Source organism: Ctenopharyngodon idella, chromosome 14 (genome assembly GCF_019924925.1).
Source record: "Ctenopharyngodon idella isolate HZGC_01 chromosome 14, HZGC01, whole genome shotgun sequence".
Taxonomy (NCBI): domain Eukaryota; kingdom Metazoa; phylum Chordata; class Actinopteri; order Cypriniformes; family Xenocyprididae; genus Ctenopharyngodon; species Ctenopharyngodon idella.
In genome coordinates, this window is record NC_067233.1 from 30164319 (window position 1) to 30186958 (window position 22640).

General features: G+C 38.9%; 1 protein-coding gene and 1 long non-coding RNA gene across 4 annotated transcripts in view; one reads left to right on the forward strand and one right to left on the reverse strand.

The window, feature by feature from the left end:
• LOC127494726 (uncharacterized) overlaps positions 1-13067 on the reverse strand; it is a 578474-nt gene extending 565407 nt beyond the window's left edge. The window contains exon 1 of the long non-coding RNA XR_007924955.1: positions 11797-13067. This is a non-coding gene — a long non-coding RNA (uncharacterized LOC127494726). The remainder of the gene's footprint in view (positions 1-11796) is intronic.
• The window catches only part of frmpd3 (FERM and PDZ domain containing 3), a 166671-nt gene that overhangs the window by 57020 nt on the left and 87011 nt on the right, over positions 1-22640 (forward strand). The gene's annotated exons all lie outside the window — the stretch shown is intronic.

Sequence of the window (22640 nt, forward strand, 5' to 3'; positions counted from 1 at the left end):
ACACTGCAAGTTTCAAGGCACTTCAGTGGGCCTTTAAAGGAACATTTCACCCCTAAATTAAAATACTGTTTTGTACTTTACTTCTTTTCCTCTACTTTTTTTTTTTTTTTTTTTAAACCAGAGGCTATCCAAGTGATCTGAAGCCATGCCATAGCATTGTCTGAAAAACAGACCAAATCTTGTGTTTACGTATATATAAATATGGCATCAAGACGTGTTTCTCTGGTTATGACAATGACAACTAATGTCTTCTGATTTGTGATGTGACACATTTGAATTCGGACAAGTGCAAATTAGATTTGACAGCTGCAGTGGAGGAGAGGATTTCAGCAAGTAACTACAAATCATAAGCTATCAAAATGGCATTAGAAGATTTGAAATACAGCACTGAAGTTGTATGGACTACTTTTATAATACTATGATGGAACATTTTAGTGCATTTGTATTCTTTTTGGAGTTTGACAGGCCCTGCTTTCTTTCATCCCACATTTTCCACTGGTTTGGAATGGCATGATGATAAGTTTAGGGTGACAGGATGCTGTTTCGGTGAACTATTCCTTTAATAAATGTATGATTTGACATGATGATATTTTGTCCTCTCGCTAATGGTTACAAATGCTCTTCAAGTGCATTAATAAAAAAATCATGATATATGCCAGCTGAAACTTTTCATTGTCAAAAGAAGTCAAACTAAATATGCATGCGTTAGGCAGCACAGCTCTTTTCTAAGCTAAACTTAGATTGTTTCACAATTGAGCTGTAATAAATTCAGGATGCTGCATTTTTGGCGAACAATCGGAAGTAAATATATAAATAAATAGGGTATGGTGCTAATGTTGGAGGTTGTAATAGTCTAATGGTTAAGGATGTGCGATAATTTATGCCCCTCAGCTAATCAAAACATTCAAGGCAGGCAGCTTGCTCTAGGAGATGAGGATAATGAGCTTAGCATGAAAATAATATTTGATTCCGCTTAAGTGATAGAGCTAAACTGATTGCTGAGTAATTTAAAATGTTAATTGTAATTTCTTTTTTTCACATCCCAAACTCACTCAATTCATGATTTCCTTCGAATACATATGAAAGAAACACAAATATACTGTTTTTTTTTTTCATGGACCTATAAAAATCTCCTGTGTAACACTGTATGGAAAGGGTAAAATGTATGAGGAAAATACCTGAGCCAGGTTACAAAGAACAGTAAATTTCCAGAAAAAAAACAGATACTTGGCATACACAGACATATACAAGAATTCATGAAATTTTATGGACATACACAGCTCAAACACTGCTACTTGTGTGGACTGATGTCTGTCAGGTGTGAAGACCTTTCATATGTTAATGACCAGCAGTTAAGGTGCTTACTGTGTTCTCAGGTGGAGGGAGGGGGCGAGCGAGGGAAGTTCCAGAAAACAGCCTCAAAATAGTCTTAATTGTCACTAGTAGTTTTTTAGTACGGAGCCCCGCACATGATATGCAAGAAAAAAAATTAAATCGCACGCACGTTTTAGTAAATCGAGGGAACAAAATAGTAACTCGTGCGCACGTTTTAGTAAATCAAGGGAACAAATTAATAAATCGTGCGCACGATTTAGCCTACTATTTTTTTTCTGCATGTCATGTCTGGGGCTCCGTACGTTAGTTTAGTTTTCATGGACTTTTAGTTTCTATGTTCCTTTGTTTGATTTTCCCGCCTTTTCTTTTGTTTCTATAGTTACAGATGATTATGAGTTTGCTTGGTTCAGCTGTGTTTGATTATTACCTCATTTGTTGTATACTTAAAAGGTTAGTTCACCCAAAAATGAAAATTCTGTTTTTAATTATTCACCCTCATGTCATGCTTAATTTCCACACCCGTAAGACCTTCATTCATCTTCAGAACACAAATTAAGATATTTTTGATAAAATCCGATGGCTCGTGAGGCCTGCATTGATAGCAAGTTAATTTAGACTTTCAAATGCCCAGAAAGGTACTAAAAACATATTTGAAACAGTTCATGTGACTACAATGGTTCAACCTTAATGTTATGAAGTGACAAGAATACTTTTTGTGCGCCAAAAAACAAAATAACGACTTTATTCAACAATATCTAGTGAAGGGCGATTTCAAAACACTGCTTCATGAAGCTTCGAAGCTTTACGAATCTTTTGTTTCGAATCAGTGGTTCGGAGCACTGCAAAGTCACGTGACCCATTGAAATTTTGAAACACTTATGATGTAACGAAGCCTCGTTTACTGAAATCACGTGACTTTGGCAGTTTGAGATCGTTTGATACACGCTCCGAACCACTTGAAACAAAAGATTCGTAAAGCTTCGAAGCTTCATGAAGCAGTGGTTCGGAGCGTGTATCAAACAATCTCAAACTGCCAAAGTATTCTTGTCACTTCATAACATTAAGGTTGCACCACTATAGTTACATGAACTGTTTTTAATATATCTTTAGTACCTTTCTGGGTATTTGAAAGTCTAAATTAACTTGCTGTCAATTCAGGCCTCACTGAGCCATCAGATTTTATTACAAATATCTTAATTTGTGTTCCGAAGATGAACGAAGGTCTTACGGGTGTGGAACGACATGAGGGTGAGTAATTAATGACAGCATTTTCATTTTTGGATGAACTAACCCTTTAAGTTTCTGCATTTCCTCAGTTCAATGTCCAGTCACTTTTGCGTTTGGAGTGTTTGCTGCTGCCTTTTGTGTTATTTATCTGTGGACTGTTATTATTAAATATTCGTGTTGTAACTTCATTCTGCTTCATCTTTAGTTCACACACTTGTAACATTAATATTACTGAACTCAAATTTAGCTAGCTTTATAATCTTTGACATTAGAGACCATATCTATGTATGATTTATAATTTGAAGGCATCCTCTCTCTCCAGTTTCATTCTTGTTTCTATATTATTTCACGGAAATTAAAACCAGGGGCCTCATGTATAAAACTTTACGTAGATTTCATCCTAAAAGTGTGCGTACACAAAACATTTTTTTTTTTTTTTTAGATTTATAAAACTATGTGTATGCCAGAACCTTTGCAAAATTCCCTTTATAAAACCCAATCAGCAGAAGATTGTGCGTACTGTTGCCACTATATCAGGTTAAATTTCATCAGCTAATTATGTATTTATCCACTGACCTACAGAATATGATATTATTGCTGTCTCAAATGAAAAAGTTATGAAATTAAACATGTCGCTAGTTCATATAAGCATTTGAATAGGTCAGTAAGATGTATTGCTGTCTCAAATCAAACTATTCTGTCAAATCAAACTATTCTGTCAAAAAAAACTATTTTATTCTGTTTGCCCTTAGAGGTGTGAGCTTGACTTAAGGCAAGCTTAAAGAGTGGTTTGTTTCAGCAAAACTGTTTTGAGCATCACATCAATAATGAAACCAGGCAGTTTGATTCAAGTTCTTCAAAACAGATGGAAGAAGTTTAAACAGAACAAAACTCATACATATTTTATTATTAGATACTAGTGTGTTTGAATGGGATCACAGTATTTGAAATGTTTGGCTAAAAATTTTAATTTTAATAAAGCTTCTAAATGCTACTATTGTGGTGTGTGTGTGTTGTAGATGCTCATTAAAATAATTAAGAAAACAGTGATGAATGTTTAAATTAGACAATTGTGTATAAATTAGTGGAAAGCTGGCAACTTCATTTGTCTTTATCGAGGGACTAATTGAACTGGGTTGACAGGAAGTATGTTTAGGGACATTTAATTGGTGAGCCCTGAGTGCCCTTCACTAAAATGTATGCAAATGCAAATAATTTGATCTTTTGAATATGGGACTCAATGGTCCATAGTTCAGCTTTCCGCTCTGAGGTGGAAGGCTAATCGCACGGCTCATTGAAGGAAAACAGACAACGAAGGTCCTTCTGCAACCCAGCAGTTAATTAGCTTTTGGTTATCAGCTATCAGACCAGCTTTCCTGGACGCCAGAGGTGTAAATCAGAAAGAGATTGTGTTAAATTTACCACAAATGATTCACAGCAGAAGCACCCTGGGGACAACTCATCTGACAGAGTAATTACCTCAATCATTGACATCCTGTACTCGATGATGGTGCAGGTGTGTGAAGGACTGAGATTTGACCTTCCATTTTTCCTTCCAGATGTTCAAAACACACAATGTCACTTAGAGATATTTAAGATTTCAACTCTTTCAACCAGAGGCATTTCTAGCCTTTCATCGGAACTAGGGCACAGATCCCTATCAAAAAGTATTCCGTATTTTGATACTGATATGGATACATTTGCAAGTTGTGTTTTCTACAATGGATTGTAGGTAAATATCCACCACACTGCAAACAATGGGTTACAAGCTAGTTCTAAACATCTAATAGAAAACACATTGATTGCTGAAATATCATCAGGGAAAATGAGTCCCATTTAGCCAGGTTTTAGCAACTGCTTTTTCACAAGTGGTACTACTGATGTATTTTATGTAATAGAATTAAACATGAATCTCTATTGAATTGACTTGACATGAAAATATTATGAGCTTGTGTTCACCACAGACTTCATTTCAGGCATCTAACTAGTAAAAACCCATTCAAAAAACTTTGAAAGTGCAAAACTGTGATCACTGGTTTTAGGACTCATTCCTGCAGCACATTATTTCCTTTAAAGCTGCACTACAGAACTTTACCGCCATCATGTTATACAGTACACATAAAATTGCATGATGCTTGCCTATTATTTATTTTATGTCGATCGTTCTTCATCCCTGATCTTCTACTTGGGTTGTTACATAACTACCCATCTAGGGCTGGGGAGCCAGTAACAAAATAAGAAAATAAATAAAAATAACTAAAGAAAGAAAACATTTGAGAGAGAAAACCAGGGCAATCCAACCTCCCGTCCCAGAATCAACAAAAACACCAATTCAAATTAGGGTCTTTTAACTGAAGAGATAAAGATTTATAAACAAAATTAGTATTCTCAAAGTATTAACAAATGCATAGGGAACAAATATATAGGGGAGGGTTAGGCCAAAGAAACAAACAAAAGCCAAACTAACTAACCCAATAATTTTATAAATTACCTAGACAAAGATAATCCACAAATAAAATACATACAACTTCCCTCTCTCCCTACCTAGCCATAACCAGGAGAAAAAGAGAAGTACAAATAAAAATGGCACCCTCCCCCTATTTAACTGTAAAATTACAGCAAAGTCTAACAGTGATAAAATAGTACAACAAGAGATTTACAAGCTATTTTTGTAGGCCGGTCATTTTTGACCAGGAACATCACAAGTGAGACTTTGTGCTATTTTGTAATAAATAAAGACCGAAATAAAACCTTTTCAAAACAAATTTTCTGTTAGACTTTTTATTGTTTTTGCGGTAACTTACTGAGAGCACTGTTGCCAGTAAGTTACTGTAACTGCCCCTATACAGTAGCTTAACTGTAAATGTATTTTACAGTATGATGCCCTTACCGCAATTTCATTTTACAGTATGATGCCCTTACTGCAACTTATTTTTATAGTATAATAATATTACAGTAATTTTACTTTAATTTATTTGTTTTATTTTATATGAATGCTACTGAATTTAATAAATTCCAAATAAGTGACTTGAGTCCATGTATATCAATATATTTTTTATTCACTGTCACAGTCAATTACATCCATTTTATTTATCATGATGCAACATAAAAAAGAGACCTGATTCATAACAAATCAAAGCAGAGATCATGACAATGCACAATAAAAAGCATGAACAAAACCTCCCATTTGGTCTTGGCTGGTCTCCATACTGGTAAACAACTGATGGCTGATCTGAAACAAAACTGGGAAAATGTGTGAGAAATAGTCATGAGTTTATTTCATCTAAATTTGTTCATGAAGAGACAAGGTAACAACTTGTGCAACAGCAGTTATTCCCAGTAGTGTACTGTTTGAACAGTATAGCTTTATTGCACATCCTTGTTAGGGAACTCTATTAATTGTCTGAATGTACAATCACATTAAAGGTACAGTGAACTTTATGGCCCTTTAAACTTAAACCTGAAACAGAAAGCTTTTGTAACATTACAAATATCTTTACTGTCACTTTTGATCAATTTAATGCATTCTTGGTTAATAAAAGAAATATTAATTTCTTTAAAGGAAAAAAAAAAAAAATGTACTGACCCCAAACTTTAATAGTAGTGCTTTCTATTTCAGATAAATGCTGTTATTTTGAACTTTCTAGTCATCAAAGAATCCTGAAAAACATTGTACACAATTGTTTTAAACACTGAAAATAATCAGAAATGTTTATTGAGCAGCAAATCTCAAGAAATACATTTCAAAATATATCCAAATAGTTATTTTAAATTGTAAAATATTTTACAATATTACTGTTTTTGCTGTAATTTGGATCAAATAAATGCAGCCTTGGTGAGCTGAGGAGACATCTTTTAAAAATATTAAAAACCTTACTGTCTAAAACTTTTGAATAAAACATACACATACATACACACACACACACACACACACACACACACACACAAACACTGTTACGTCCCCATTTTAGTGGAGGGTTGGAGGAACATGTAACAGAATAAAAATCTGCCACAAATGAACATCCTATTCCTTCCCTTAAATCAAAAAGAACGTAAAAGATTAACAAACATGGATAACATAAGGCATAAACAGAATAAAAAGATATTGAACAACTTCAGTTCTCTTTCTGTTAAAGAGCTCAACAAAATACTGAGTTCACTTACTCATATATCATAAATCACCTGGGCACCTGAGGAAGTATTTGCCCTGGCGGAAGGAAGTCTCTCTCTCTTCTCCACAAATCCACCACGTCTTAAATTCCCAACATCCAATCACCCAAGACCGGATTGAACACAGCTGATTGAAGCACCTGTCTCGTGACGAGTGAGAGAGAGAGAGAAAAGGAGAGAGAGAAAGAAAGAGCAAACAACCAGATCCAACACACGCACTTTATAATAAACACATTGAATACGTCCTTGGACATAACAGGGTGAATCTGTTAGTTTGAGGATTCCCAATGGTGACCGGTGATCACCATATCAGAGTGGATCTGTCATGCTGCACCAAGACCCCTGACGATAACAACTTTTATCAAAACATATATCAGAATAAAATGCCATATGAGCAGTAGTCAAGTCACCTTTATTTATATAGCGCTTTTTACAATGTAGATTGTGTCAAAGCAGCTTTACATTAATAACTGGTACATTATTTGGCTGCACAGCAGCTCTTAAAAGAATAGTGTCAATGCAGGCAGATCAAAGCACTGTTGAATATCAAATGTCAAGTCAAATGTCAAGTGTCCCCAACTAAGCAAGCCAAAGGCGACAGCGGCAAGGAACCCAAACTCCATCAGGTGACATCAGGTGGCAGACAAGTGGCAAATAGGTGTTTAAATGGAGAAAAAAACCTTGGGAGAAACCAGGCTTAGTCGGGGTGCCAGTTCTCCTCTGGCCAACAGTGCTTTGTTACGATTCAGGTAGCTATCATAAGTCCGACAGGATCGCAACATTCTAAGTATTTATTTCAGTTCCATCCAATTGAGGATCGTATTCATCACGGCGGTATGGACGGTTGTTGAGGAACTGTGTCGTGGCTGTCGTGTCGATGAGGCCCTCACAGTGGATGATCTAGTTGACTCAATCTCTGCTGATATGTCAGGGCTGCGTTGTGGTCGTGTCAAGGTGCAGGTCCTTGGTCTCACCTGGATACGGCCCGGATCCGGTTGACTACGGTGAACCTCGGGATAACCAGAAAGACTAATATTAGCGTAGATGCCATTCTTCTTCTGATGTAACGAGTACATCAGGCGTTATAGGAAGTGTTCCCGGTTCCGGCTGACCTAATTTATGCAGCCTAATAATCCTTTAACAGATTTGAAAATATAAATTGGTAATGTGTTATGTGTATGCCAGGTTAAAGAAATGCGTTTTTAGTCTAGATTTAAACTGACAGAGTGTGTCTGCTTCCCGAACAATGCTAGGAAGATTGTTCCAGAGTTTAGGTGCCAAATAGGAGAAGGATCTACCGCCTGCGGTTGATTTTGATATTCTAGGTATTATCAGCTGGCCTGAATTCTGAGATCGCAATAGACGTTAAGGACTATAATGAATTAGGAGCTCGCTCAGGTACTGGGGAGCTAAACCATTTAGTGCTTTGTAAGTAATTAGCAAGATTTTAAAATCTACACGATGTTTAACAGGAAGCCAATGCAGTGTTGACAGAACTGGGCTAATATGGTCATACTTCCTAGTTCTAGTAAGAACTCTAGCTGCTGCATTTTGTACGAGCTGTAGTTTATTATCAAGCAAGCAGAACAACCACCCAGTAGAGCGTTACAGTAATCTAGCCTTGAGGTCATGAACGCATGAACTAACTGTTCTGCATTTTTCATTGAGAGCATATGTCGTAGTTTAGATATATTTTTAAGATGGAAGAATGTGGTTTTACAGATGCTAGTAACATGGCCTTCAAATGAAAGATTGGTATCAAAGAGCACACCCAGGTTCCTAAGTGACGACGAAGACTTAACAGAGCAGCCATCAAGTGTTAGACAGTATTCTAGGTTATTACGTGAAGAAGTTTTTGGTCCAAAAATTAGAATCTCTGTTTTTTCTGAATTTAGTAGTAGGAAATTACTGGTCATCCAATTTTTTATATCAGCTATGCATTCTGTTAATTTTGTGAATTGGTAAGTTTCGTCAGGGCGCGAAGAAATATAGAGCTGAGTATCATCAGCGTAACAGTGAAAACTAATGCCATGCTTCCTAATGATATCTCCCAAGGGTAGCATGTACAGAGTGAACAGCAACGGTCCTAGTACTGAGCCTTGCGGTACTCCATATTGAACTTGTGATCGATATGACATCTCTTCGTTTACTACTACAAACTGATAACGGTCAGATAAGTATGATTTGAACCATGACAATGCAATTCCACTAATGCCAACATAATTTTCGAGTCTATTTAAAAGAATATTGTGATCAATAGTGTCAAATGCAGCACTAAGATCCAGTAACACTAATAGAGAGATACAACCACGATCTGATGATAAGAGCAAATCACTAGTAACTCTAATGAGAGCAGTCTCAGTACTATGGTACGGTCTAAATCCTGACTGGAAATCCTCACAGATACTATTTCTTTCTAAAAAGGAACATAGTTGTGATGATACTACCTTTTCTAGTATTTTTGACAGAAAAGTGAGATTTGAGATAGGCCTGTAATTGACTAATTCTCTAGGATCAAGTTGTGTTTTTTTAATAAGAGGTTTAATAATAGCCAGCTTAAAAGTTTTTGGTATGTGTCCTAGTGATAAAGATGAATTGACGATATTAAGAAGAGGACCTATAACCTCTGGAAGCATTTCTTTCAATAGCTTAGTCGGTATAGGGTCTAACATACATGTTGTTGATTTTGATGATTTAACAAGTTTAGACAATTCTTCCTCTCCTAAAGCAGTAAATGAATTGAATTTTTCCTCAGGGACACTACAATGCACTATCTGACGTGATACTGTAATAGACGGTTGCATGGTTATAATTTTTTCTCTAATATTATCAATCTTGCAAGTAAAGAAGTTCATAAAGTCATTACTGCTGTGCTCTTTGGAAACATCAGAAGTTGAAGCTTTATTTCTTGTTAATTTAGCCACTGTATCAAATAAATACCTAGGGTTGTGTTTATTTTCTTCTAAAAGTTTTGAAAAATAAGCAGATCTAGCAGATTTTAAGGCCTTTCTGTACTCAATCATTCTCTCTCTCCACGAAATGCGAAATACTTCTAGTTTTGTTTTCTTCCAGCTGCGCTCCATTTTTCTGGCTGCTAACTTTAGGGCCCGAATGTGCTCATTGTACCATGGCATTGGATTAATTTCCTTAATCTTTTTTAAGCACAAAGGAGCAACTGAGTCTAATGTGCTGGAAAAGACAGAGGCAATAGTTTCTGTTACAACATCGAGGTCTTCTAAGCTTTCTGGTATGCTAAGGCGATGAAACTGATCAGGAAGATTATTTATAAAGTGATCTTTAGTGGTAGAAGTGATGGTTCTACCATATTTATGGCATGTAAGTGATGTTGTGGTTTAGAATTTTTTTTTTTTTTTTTTTGGAGCACTCTCCATTTCAATGAATCAATGAGGGTTGCTCTTCATACAGAACTTTAATTTATGAGGGGTATGCAGTTAAGCCAATATCTCTATCTGTATCTGTTTGCTCCTCTGCCATTGACGCTCGCTGAGAAAAATGCTGCCAAGACAGATACGTCAGAAATGTTAGTAGAATATCACAATGCTCTGAGCCAATCAGATTCGAGGACCAGCATTAACTAAATGTATATGTATATGTTTTTCTTATTAAATTACATAGAGGTGTATGTTTTTATATATATATAATAAAACGTAGACAGGCTTTAGAATGAACATATATATACAGAACATGTACGTCAACAATATAAGCAAAAAACTTTTTTATTAAAGTAAAATGGCGACAGTCCCTCACGGACGACTGCCGCGCACACACACATAATAAAAACATAACATAAAATCCAGGCCTGGTCCTCTCTCATCCTTCACAAAAACTTCTTCACGTAATAACCTAGAATATTGTCTAACACTTGATGGCTGCTCTGTTAAGTCTTCGTCGTCAGTTAGGAACCTGGGTGTGCTCTTTGATACCAATCTTTCATTTGAAGGCCATGTTACTAGCATCTGTAAAACCGCATTCTTCCATCTTAAAAATATATCTAAACTACGACATATGCTCTCAATGAAAAATGCAGAACAGTTAGTTCATGCGTTCATGACCTCAAGGCTAGATTACTGTAACGCTCTACTGGGTGGTTGTTCTGCTCGCCTGATAAATAAACTACAGCTCGTACAAAATGCAGCAGCTAGAGTTCTTACTAGAACTAGGAAGTATGACCATATTAGCCCAGTTCTGTCAACACTGCATTGGCTTCCTGTTAAACATCGTATAGATTTTAAAATCTTGCTAATTACTTACAAAGCACTAAATGGTTTAGCTCCCCAGTACCTGAGCGAGCTCCTAATTCATTATAGTCCTTCACGTCTATTGCGATCTCAGAATTCAGGCCAGCTGATAATACCTAGAATATCAAAATCAACTGCAGGTGGTAGATCCTTCTCCTATTTGGCACCTAAACTCTGGAACAATCTTCCTAGCATTGTTCGGGAAGAAGACACACTCTGTCAGTTTAAATCTAGACTAAAAACGCATCTCTTTAACCTGGCATACACATAACACATTACCAATTTATATTTTCAAATCCGTTAAAGGATTATTAGGCTGCATAAATTAGGTCAGCCGGAACCGGGAACACTTCCTATAACACCTGATGTACTCGTTACATCAGAAGAAGAATGGCATCTACGCTAATATTAGTCTTTCTGGTTATCCCGAGGTTCACCGTAGTCAACCGGATCCGGGCCGTATCCAGGTGAGACCAAGGACCTGCACCTTGACACGACCACAACGCAGCCCTGACGTATCAGCAGAGATTGAGTCAACTAGATCATCCACTGTGAGGGCCTCATCGACACGACAGCCACGACACAGTTCCTCAACAACCGTCCATACCGGCGTGATTAATACGATCCTCAATTGGATGGAACTGAAATAAATACTTTTAATGTTGCGATCCTATTGGACTTATGATAGCAACCTGAATTGTAACAAAGCACTGTTGGCCAGAGGAGAACTGGCACCCCGACTAAGCCTGGTTTCTCCCAAGGTTTTTTTCTCCATTTTAACACCAATTTGCCACTTGTCTGCCACCTGATGTCACCTGATGGAGTTTGGGTTCCTTGCCGCTGTCGCCTCTGGCTTGCTTAGTTGGGGACACTTGACTTGACATTTGATATTCAACAGTGCTTTGATCTGCCTGCATTGACACTATTCTTTAAGAGCTGCTGTGCAGCCAAACAATGTACCAGTTATCAATGTAAAGCTGCTTTGACACAATCTACATTGTAAAAAGCGCTATATAAATAAAGGTGACTTGACTGTCGTCGCTCCTCCCTTTATGCTTCCGGATCTCCTCCATGAGAGATACGAGACCGGTGCAGTGCACAGGTGATGTTCCTTAGCAATCACGCCACCGGCCTCGCGCCGTTCTCTCATGCCTCTCACCCCACCCTGCTTGTCACACACCCCCATTGCCCCTTGCAGGCCGGGGGGTACTCCCAAGACTGCGCTCTACTCCCCCCTGGGGGCCAGTCTAAGCGGCCACAGCACCTGGGGGTAATGAAATGGAGACGGAAGCACAAGGAGCGACAGAGACTAGAGAGGGGAGAGAGGAAAAAGAAAAAAAAAAGAAAAAAAATTCTCAGTCCAGTTCCCGGACCCGCTTGGTCCTCAGCTAGCCGAGATGCTATTTCTCGTGGTGCCATGCGATGGTACTGGACGCTCGGTGGATGGCTCGATCTTCCTCTGCCCCCTGGCGGCCGGCAGCAAGTTCCCCTATTCCCTGCTCCTCCCCTTCATGGCGGAAGGCAGCAGGCTCTGGCCCACGGCGAACGGCGGCGGTGACTCTGCTCCCTCTCGGACGGCAGCCACCCCACCTCGACCCAGGACCATGGCAGCGAACTCTTCACCCCACCTGTTGTATGATCGCTCCAGCACCACCGCCTCCTCAGCACCGCGAACCCCCTCAGCAGCGAGGGCTCTCCGACAGCATGTCCCTCCTTCCTCCTGGGTTTCGGCAGCAATGTAACGCAGTTCGTATATACGGGAAGATAGAGGCGGTAACCGGCGAACGTTCAACACACTTTAATAATCATAAAATAAACAACAAAATGAAAGTAAAATGGCGACAGTCCCCCATGGACGACGGCCGCACACACACACATAATAAAAACATTACATAAAATCAAGGCCTGGTCTTCTCTTCGGACCTCCTCCGTGAGAGATACGAGACCAGTACATTGCAGAGGTGATGCTCTGATCACACCGTTCTCTCACGGCTCTCACCCCGCCTTGCTTGTCACAACATCTTTCTCATAGCCTTGTTATAAATCTTGCAGAATACATAAAACTCTTAAAATATGGTTAGTAACAGAAAATATTTAATAGGATAGTTAAAACAACAAAAATATAAAAGAATTTTTAAATAATCTCAGAAGATGAGTTGACCCAGTCTTGTGTGTAAAATCCAGCATTGCTGGTCACCAGCATAAGGTAAGTTTTTGTACGCTGGGACCAGCATGGGATGCTGGCTTGCTGGTCCCCAGCATGGGATGCTGGTTGCTGGTTTGCTGGTCCCCAGCATGGGATGCTGGTGTGCTGGTGGACCAGCATAAGGTATGTTTTGCATGCTGGGACCAGCTTGGGATGCTGGTGTGCTGGTGGACCAGCATATGTTGTCTTTTGGGTGCTAATATGATCCCAGCAAGGCCACTACAAAACTTGCATGTATGTTACATATCGCATTTCTTAGTGTGTGATCATAATTAAAGAAAGACCAAGACAATTTTCCAAATTAATTTTAATAAATTATTTAATAAAGGAAAAATCATGTTGCTGGTTGCATTCTTACTGGTACACAGTAAAATCCTCAGTATTAAAGTGTCATGAAACACACGGTGCTGTTTTATGTGTAGAGCACTAGATATGTGAAATATGTCCATAAAAACTTGAAGTTGTTTTGACTTTGCTTTTCAACCCTGAAGAAAGAAATTGCTCAGAAAAATGCAAAAATAACCAATTTCCATTTGTTGATTAAATGTATGCGTGTTTTCAGTGATGTGCAGCCTGTGCATATCTGTTCACATCTCAAAAAATGTGTTTTGGGGTTTCATGACCCTTTAAACAAACACTGCTCAATTTTCATATGGTCCCAATCTATAGAGAATAAAAGTAATACTGACGCAATGTTGGAGTTAGTGAAATAAAGTGACGATGTCACCTGCGGTTAACAAGCAGAATCACTGAAGATACACACAGAAACAAAACAACTACAACTTACTTAGAACCACACAGCCTTAGATGAAATAAACTGCAAATAAAATCAGTATCTCACCAGAGGATGATTAAACAACTCTGAAAACAGCATTACCATATTCACTTATTACAAACCAGTTTGGCTTTATTTCTTTGGTACATGTACAAAGGTAGTTGAAGTCTGTTTAAAGTCACCACTATGGTGATTAGTGTTCCCTTTAGTTGGGAACTTGGCCATTGACTTTGATTGAATTAATTCTCTTTCAGCAATTGTTGAAAGTGCATGCTATCACTATTGTTAAAAATATTTCATACCTTTTACTATGTGCATTTTTTGTAATCAGTGACTGACAGCTGGATTTTGACACACGTGAGTTCCCAAATGAGTATGAAAGTCTTTAAAAACAGCAACTTTCAGTTTTGAACTTTCATTATCAAGTTGTTTTTAACTGTCCCATAGAAAGAGCTCTTCTCATAACCTCTGTTATTGTTACTGTTAATGCTTATGATATATGCTTTTATTAGGCATTTTTCTTGCTCTTCTTAACTGATTTTAACTGATTTTTGTAGCGATCTTTTGAAACAGGAGACTATTCCTTTGAAGCTTTGAAATGTTTTATCAGGTTACCGGTGACATTGATTAATAATGTAATAATAACAAAAACAATTTTACAATTTTCAGTTCTGTTTTAAGCAGAGAGAACAAAAGAAATTAAGGAAGTTATAATCATATAAATAAATCATATGATTTAATCTTATATTGTTTTTATTTACATCATTAATGTGTTGAATATAGAAATATGCCAGCAAAAACAATGCTTGTCCCCAAAACACTGCTTGCATACAGACAGCTGGCCTACTCACACTCAACCCTGCAAGACCATGCTGGTGAACTTTACCAGCTCCGTTTTGCTTGAGCAGCATGAATGTCCGCCAGCGAGACCTGCACTATACCAGCAAAAACCAGCCTGGACCAGCATGAAATGCATGCTGGTTTATGCTGTATTTTTCAGCAGGCATTATCTGAGAATATATATATATATATATATATATATATATATATTAGTTTTGTCATTAAATATATTAGTTTTATACAATATAGATGTTTTGTACATCATTCTGAAGTGAATTCTTCTCAGAACTGTGCAGGCCTACGGTGTTTCAGTCTGTAGCTGTTGGTGTGCAGAAATGGGTCCTCAGGAAGTTTGACCAGAGATCAGGTAAAACATGTTTGTATGTGTGTGTGTGTGTGTGTGGATAGGTTTAGGGTAGGGTTAGAGTGTAGAATATACAGTTTGTACAGTATACAAAATCATAGTCTATGGAAAATCCTCATTAAAATCATGGCCCCAACATAGACTAGGCATAGACTCAAAAAAACAGCAGGTTTGAAGAGACTATTTTGACTTTTAAGGATTTGACTATTTCCTGCTTATTTATTTTGAGCTTGGATTTCATTTTTCAGTAATGTCATTAGTTATGTCTGAATTAGATACTAGCGGTTACTTTCGTCTGTGATGGAGCACTCAGCAGGCGGTTTTGGAATGGACATATTATATCTGGCTGATCCTTTAGAAGAAAACTCAAACCAGAGGCTGTGGTACAGCCTAAGGAATTGAGTAGATTTGGTTTTCTTCTGCATCCTCTGTTCTACATTAAATTTTCATTCTGTTTCTACAAAGCGGCTCTGAAAGCCACAGGCTGGTTGTATGGCTCTGAGAATACAGCACAGCAGGAGTTAAGCATTACTGAGTTCATGGCGGCGATCAGAGTGGATGTGAGTGCAAAGTCTGTGTGCATTTGAAATTCTCTCTGACGCTCTGTTGTAAATGCTTTCATAGCATGAGACCGAAACAGTTAATCTCAGTGTCTTCATCTCCTTAGAGACCCTTTTTGGAATTCCAAGAGCTCATAGAAAGTGCTCATTAAAATAAGGTTAGCTTACTGTTGCAATACATAAGTGCACATAGGCAACCTCAACGGGTTTCAACTTTGACTCCTCAAGTGTTTATTGGCCGTCCTATTCTGAGAGCTTTAGTGAATTAATTTAAAGGGGTCATGACATGAGAAATCAGATTTGCCTTGATCTTTTGACATTTAAAAGGCGTTTGTACCATTAAAACATCCTGAAAATTTCAGAGCTTAAAATGTCCTCATGTGAAAATGGCTTTTGATATTGCGGATTTGCATATGCCTCCTGCTTCCAGAGCAAGACGTTGACGAATAGTTATACATCATCACACCATAGGCCCACTGGCATGCAATCGCTTAACGCCTGACACTTGCCCATACTGGATGTGAGTGTCGCGTCAAAAGCGAATAGAACACATCATAATCACTGACGCTGTCTACACTGGATGCAGCATACAGATGCGCGGTACAGCTTTCATTAAAATGTTATAACTTATAAAAACTATAACTAAAAACATATTTCGTTTTTTAACTAATGTCAGCTATGCTATGCAGGCTTCTTTTTTCTTTTTTTTTTTTTTACATTTTCACCTTTCTCTAGTGTGTGTAATGTTGCTGTTTGAGGATGAAAAAAGGTCTGCAAAGTAACAAAGCACAAAGTCACTCCAAAGGGAGTTATTCTCTATATCAGTAAATACTGTTTCTGAACTCCCTGAAACACCTTGATTTTAGTCTTGTGTTTACTTCAGGGATTCCTCATTTAAATAATTCCTGCCCAAGGCATACGCAAAATAAAGGGTGGGCCTGGTTAAGTTAGTTAGTAGTGTGTTGTCGCCATGTTCAAGAGATGCTGTTTTTTCCACCCTGAATCTAAACCCTGAACTTAGGAAACAGTGGTTAAAATTTATTTTTTAACACAATTAATCGGCAGTACAACCAAAACCATTTTGTGTTCTCACAATTTTTCCAAACAACTGCTTCTGAACCATGCAGTTCAATGCAGGTCAGATGTTATAATGACACAATTATAACATCACATATGAAATGTACGAGAGGTATGGGCCCTGTACCAAATGACACACATATGCACTTGAGGTCTTTATAAAATAAAGAATTACCACTGTGAAACTACCTGAACAAGTCATGCTTGTGAAGGTGGCTCTGGTTGATCAGCTTGTTATTCTCGACTTTCATTATTGGACTCGGGCTCGAACTTATACGGCAAAACTGATGCCATAGTTAGCGTAGTTAGTAGTGTTTACAGCACCTCAGAACATACTCGCCAGTTATGGTAAGGGGCATTACATTTGCGACACAAGCTCTAAGCGGTAGACCAATCGCAACAGACTGGGCTTTACGGAAGATGGGGTTTAAATAAACCGAAACTAAAAGAGAGTGTTCAAACAGAGGGTGAAAACAAGTGCTTAATAATAAACAATAATGAGGTTTTTTTTTTTTTTAAGATGATGTAAATGTATTCTAGTAAAACAAAATTATGTGCACACAATTCATTAGATCATGTTATTTCAAAGACAAACAAAATATTTTTACACAATCTTTCTGCAAAGTTACAAAGCACAAAGTAATTCCAAAGGGAGTTATTATCTATATCAGTAAACTGTTTCTGAATTCCCTGAAACACATCGATTGCAGTCTTGTGTTTTCTTCAGGGAATGAACATGTCACAATATTCCTATAATTTACATTGTAAATTATAAGAAAAATAATAATTATTATATTAATAATAAATAGTGTGTTTGTTTTAAGATGTAAATGTATTCTAGTAGACCCCATAAACAAAATTATGAACCTGTAAATGAGCATAATAGGACCCCTTTAACTAACTGCCATTTAATCTTGGGTGAGCCGTTACCAGCTTCATTAAAAGTGGGTGATGGCAGGAGTTTTTCACAGTCTACTGTAAACTACTGTAAACAACCCAGCATTTTTTAGAGTGCAAGTACAAATAGCCCGTCTTATTGGCAGATGCTATTTTCACTAATTCCGCCCACCATTGTCTGACTGAGACAGACAAAATTACAAAAGAAATCCCACTGATAACAGTATCAGTGTCACAGAGAATGTGGGTGGAGTTAGCTTTTGACGCGACCAACTTGAGTTTGAGTCTGCCTTTTTCCAATCTAATTTTTAACCTTGTCAGCTCCTTTTCAGGCAATTATTTAAATAAAAATTCAGAAAATATTTGAAAAGTGGAAATAAAGTGCCTAACATGTATTTAATAGAAGGAATAAAATGTTAACAGAGGTGTAGGGGAGGGCTTTACTGATAGGGACAATTAGGCCCGGTTTCACAGCCAAGGATTGGACTAAGCCAGGATTAGGCCTTAGCTCAATTAGGACATTTAAGTAGTTTTTATAAACAAACCTTAGAGAAAAACAAAACAAAAAAAAAATGTCCTGTTGTGTTATATCTTACGGAGCCCCCAAAGGGACCTTTGCAAAAATAAAAAATTGACAAGAAACTTTCGCGTGCGCACGAGAAATGTATCAAATGTGCACGAGAAACGTAAATGTAAAGAGCCATAGACGTAAAGGACTTTAGATATAAAGGAAGGCACGTTTAAAAAAATTAAAACGAATAATTACTGGATTCATCCTAGACGAACTGGTCTAAGAAAGCCAGATTTTGAGCAAATACAGCTTTATTAGTTCATGTGTGTCATCCATACTCTCATTTTCTTCATAATTTTCATGATCTTTATTAGTTCATGTGCATCCATACTCTCGCTTTCTTCATAGGCAGTGACGCACAAATGAAATAGGTTATAGTATACACAAACCGGAAATTGTAACGCGTGCCAGTAATTATTCGTTTTAATTTTTTTTAAACATGTGCCTTCCTTAATACCTAAAATCCTTTACGTCTATGGCTCTGCTCGCAATAAGCGCTGTTAGAACTGAATGAAGAAAATAAGCATTTCTCTGCCACCTGTAAGGTCCGATCCATACCGGAATGTGTGTGTGTGTGTGTGTGTGTGTGTGTGCGCGTGTTCCTTGTTTTGTTCAGTTCTTTGTCAGTCATCGTCTGTACTGGTTGTGTTTATAGTTCTCTGTTATTTCCTGAGTATTCTAGTTTCTGATTAAAGACTACTTTGTGAGATTGCCTGCATCAAGTGTTGTTGGATAACGTCTGTTACGACTGTAACCTTGGTTCCCTGAAGAGGGAATAAGATGCTGTGTCGAAGACGCTGTGGAAACGCTCTGCGTGATTGCGTCATGAAGCACATATGAAACCAGCCTATGGTTAGACGAGATGTCAGAGGTGGGTGATGTTACAACCAGGAAACTATAAAGCATGCCCCAACAGTGTAGCACTAGCTTCTAAAAGTCTGACGTCACCGACAAGCACGCCGGAAGTATGGCAGGGCAATGCAAAAGCAAATGCCTCTTCAGGGAACCAAGGTTACAGTCGTAACGGAGACGCTCCCTTTCAAGGGAACTCACTCTGCGTCAAAGACGCTGTGGGAATGCTTATACTCATGCCACCATATTGACAATTGCCTGTCTAGTGTGAAATTGTAAAAAGCACTAGGACAAGAACACAGCTCAAGTCCAGTTAGTAGAAGCTCATGAATGTGTGAGGTGAGGACCAGCCTGCCGCATCACAAACATCTTGAAGCCAAACTGCTGACAAGAGATCTTTAGAAGCAGCCATACTCCTAGTAGAGTGGGCCCGGACTGACATAAGGTTGTCCAGACGACTCATAAGCAAGAGATATAGCCTTGATTATCAACATGCTCATCCTCTGCTTAGATGCTGGGGACCCTTTACTAGGAGGCCCAAAACAGACAAACAGTTGTTCAGATTTATGCCACAGGGGAGCTCTGTGAATAAAGCATCTAACACCCGAACTAGGTACTGCAGATTATTACGTTCCTGGTCTGGATTCCTGAAGGGAGGAGGACAGAAGGTCTGCAGCACAATAGATCTAGCCACATTAGTGGGGACCTTAGGAATGTACCCTGGCCTAGGTTGAAAGAACACCTTTACCATGCTGGGTGCAAATTCCAAGCACGAAGGAGCAACCGAAAGAACTTGCAGACCTCCTATCCTTTTAAGAGACGTAATAGCTAAGAGGAACAATGTATTGAGTCAAATACTTGACTGGAACCTTTTCAGTAGGCTCAAAGGGAGTCAGGGACAGGCCTTGGAGCACCGAAGCTGGCATCCTAGTGCTTACTGCGAGCCACAGCCTCAAAGTGCCACGGAGGAAACATGTGACCAATGGGTCTCTCCCTAAAGACATTCCACCCAAATGAATGTGGTAAGCAGCTGTGTCAGCTGTGTGACGCGAACTCGGCGAACACCCTCCATATCTGCTCCACCACCTCGGGGTGGAGCCTCCATTCCCCGGGCCTCAACCCCTGCCTTAACAGGATGTCTGCCTTGGGATAGGAACCAATGTTTCTTCCACATTACCAAGGCATGTAAGCATTGGCGCGTGGCCTTGATCATGCGAAAAGGATTGCTCCTCAGGGAAAACCTCCTGGTCCTAGGCCTCCACTGTAAGGGTCTCATGTACAGCAGGCCAAAAGGTATCATGTTGGACGCTGCTGCCATCAGACCCAACAGTCTCTGAAACTGTTTCACAGTGAGTGACTGGCCTAGCTTTATTCAGTTTACCACTGACAGGATTGACTTGATACGTGCAGGGGACAGACGTGCCTGCATCGTAGATGAATCCCATACTACACCTAGAAAAGTGGTCCACTGAGCTGTAGAAAGCATGCTCTTTTTGGCGTTCAACCTCAACCCCAATCTTTCCATGTGAGTGAGAATGACATCTCGATGCCGAACCGCTAGCTGATGCAACTGAGCTAATATCAACCAATCGTCGATGTAGTTCAGAATGTGTATGCCTTGTAGATGCAGAGGTGATAGTGCTGCATCCACATATTTTGTGAAAGTGTGGGGTGATTTAATCTGGCAACAGCATGAGTCACAAACTCAACTAGTTCCTCATATGCAGAAAAGTGAGGTGAGTCCTCAACATCTTCTGACTCTATGCTTTCGACATCCAACTCCTCAGAGATGGACATCTGCAGCACCGGTGCCTCACTCAGTGTGGAAGGAACTGCAAAGTGTGCTTTCTGACACTGAGAAAAGGCACAGATAGGGCTGGGCCCGTCTCTAACCCCTCCATTTGTGATCCCCAGGATCTAGATCGCCGCTGTGCCTCAGCAGCAGTGGGACCCGAATCCAGGGGGAACTCGAGCCTGAGTGCTCTTCTCAAAGAGCAGCAGGCGGGAGCGGAGTGTCGTTGTGGAAGCTGTTCACAGTCTGCACAGCCAGCACCCTTGAGCGCTGACTGTGCATGCTTCTGACCCAAACAAACAACGCAAAGATTGTGCGTATCCACACAAATTAAACTGCTGCCTTCTCACCATAATATATATTTCACGAGTTCACACTTACAAATAATCAGATAGTAAATAGTATGCTTAGTAGTATGCGTATTTGGCGTGCTGTCCGAGGAAAGGGCTCTGAGCTCTGTATTTTGGCCCGAACCCAGAGTACTCCCCCCCGTATTCTGGTTAGGAAAGTAACCAGGCAAGTGTGAGGAGACGGGGTGGTGGAGGGATGCTGTAAAACTGTCGAGGAATATGGGTGAGTCAATTGTGTCTATATATATGCTTTCACTCATGCTGATTGGGTAGATATGTTGATTACTGATTGCTAACAGCTGGTTGAGATGACGTGATGATTAGACAGATTATTTGAACGTTGCTCCTCCCGAATTCTGTTAATAAAACATCATATAATGAAGGTAGACAAACAATACCAAATATGACACACGATTCCACATATAGCGCTGAAGACACAGAAGCCAGCGCTGCACTGTTTGGACATGCTTTATAGTTTCCTGGTCGTGAGGTCACCCGCTTCTGACATCTTGTCCACACCATTGGACTGATTTCACATGTGCTTCATGACGCAATCATGAAGAGCGTTCGCACAGGGTCTTCGACACAGCGCAGGAACTAATAATACACGCTAAAGCAGCATCCATTTATGATTTTGATAAATACAATCATAAACACTGAATGTGTTACTATTATTGCATACTATTTTATAATATACTACAATACACTGAGGTACAAATCGTCCCCTTAGGATTATAAGGTTCTATCTGCATTCTGAGCAGTTTTGAGATATACAGCTTCAAAGTTTTTGCATTCCATTCGACTTTGTAGATAGAACCTTTTTGTTTTCTAAATAAAAAGTCCCAAAATGTACACAACATTAAAAAAAAAAAAAAAAAAAAACATAACATAACATAATGTAAATAAGTTGTCACAGAATAAGAATACGTGAATAACTACATTTTAGAACCTTTTAATTCCAAGGGGACGAAACAGTACCTGCTACTATTTTCACTAAGTATAAATAGAAGCTGGGCTGCCCCCTAATAGTCGTCTAACCATTAGTCGACTTGAAGAGACTTGGTCGACCAAGATTTTCTTAGTCGGTTAGTCGCAGAAAAAAAAAAAAAAAAAAACCTCCACAGGAGGTGGCGAGGTCACGCAGTCCATGAGGGACAGATCGTTAACGGCAGGAAATCCAAACATTCATATATCATTCATCGACCTCAAATATGGCTTATCACTTGAAACGTGTAAGAAGTAGCAACTTTACAAGTCCACTCGCTCTAATATCTAGTCCTAGATATGTGCGCTATATACCGCATGACATGGAGGCGCCGGTGCGATCATTGCATTTAACTTAAAATACTCTGTCATTTTTGGTCA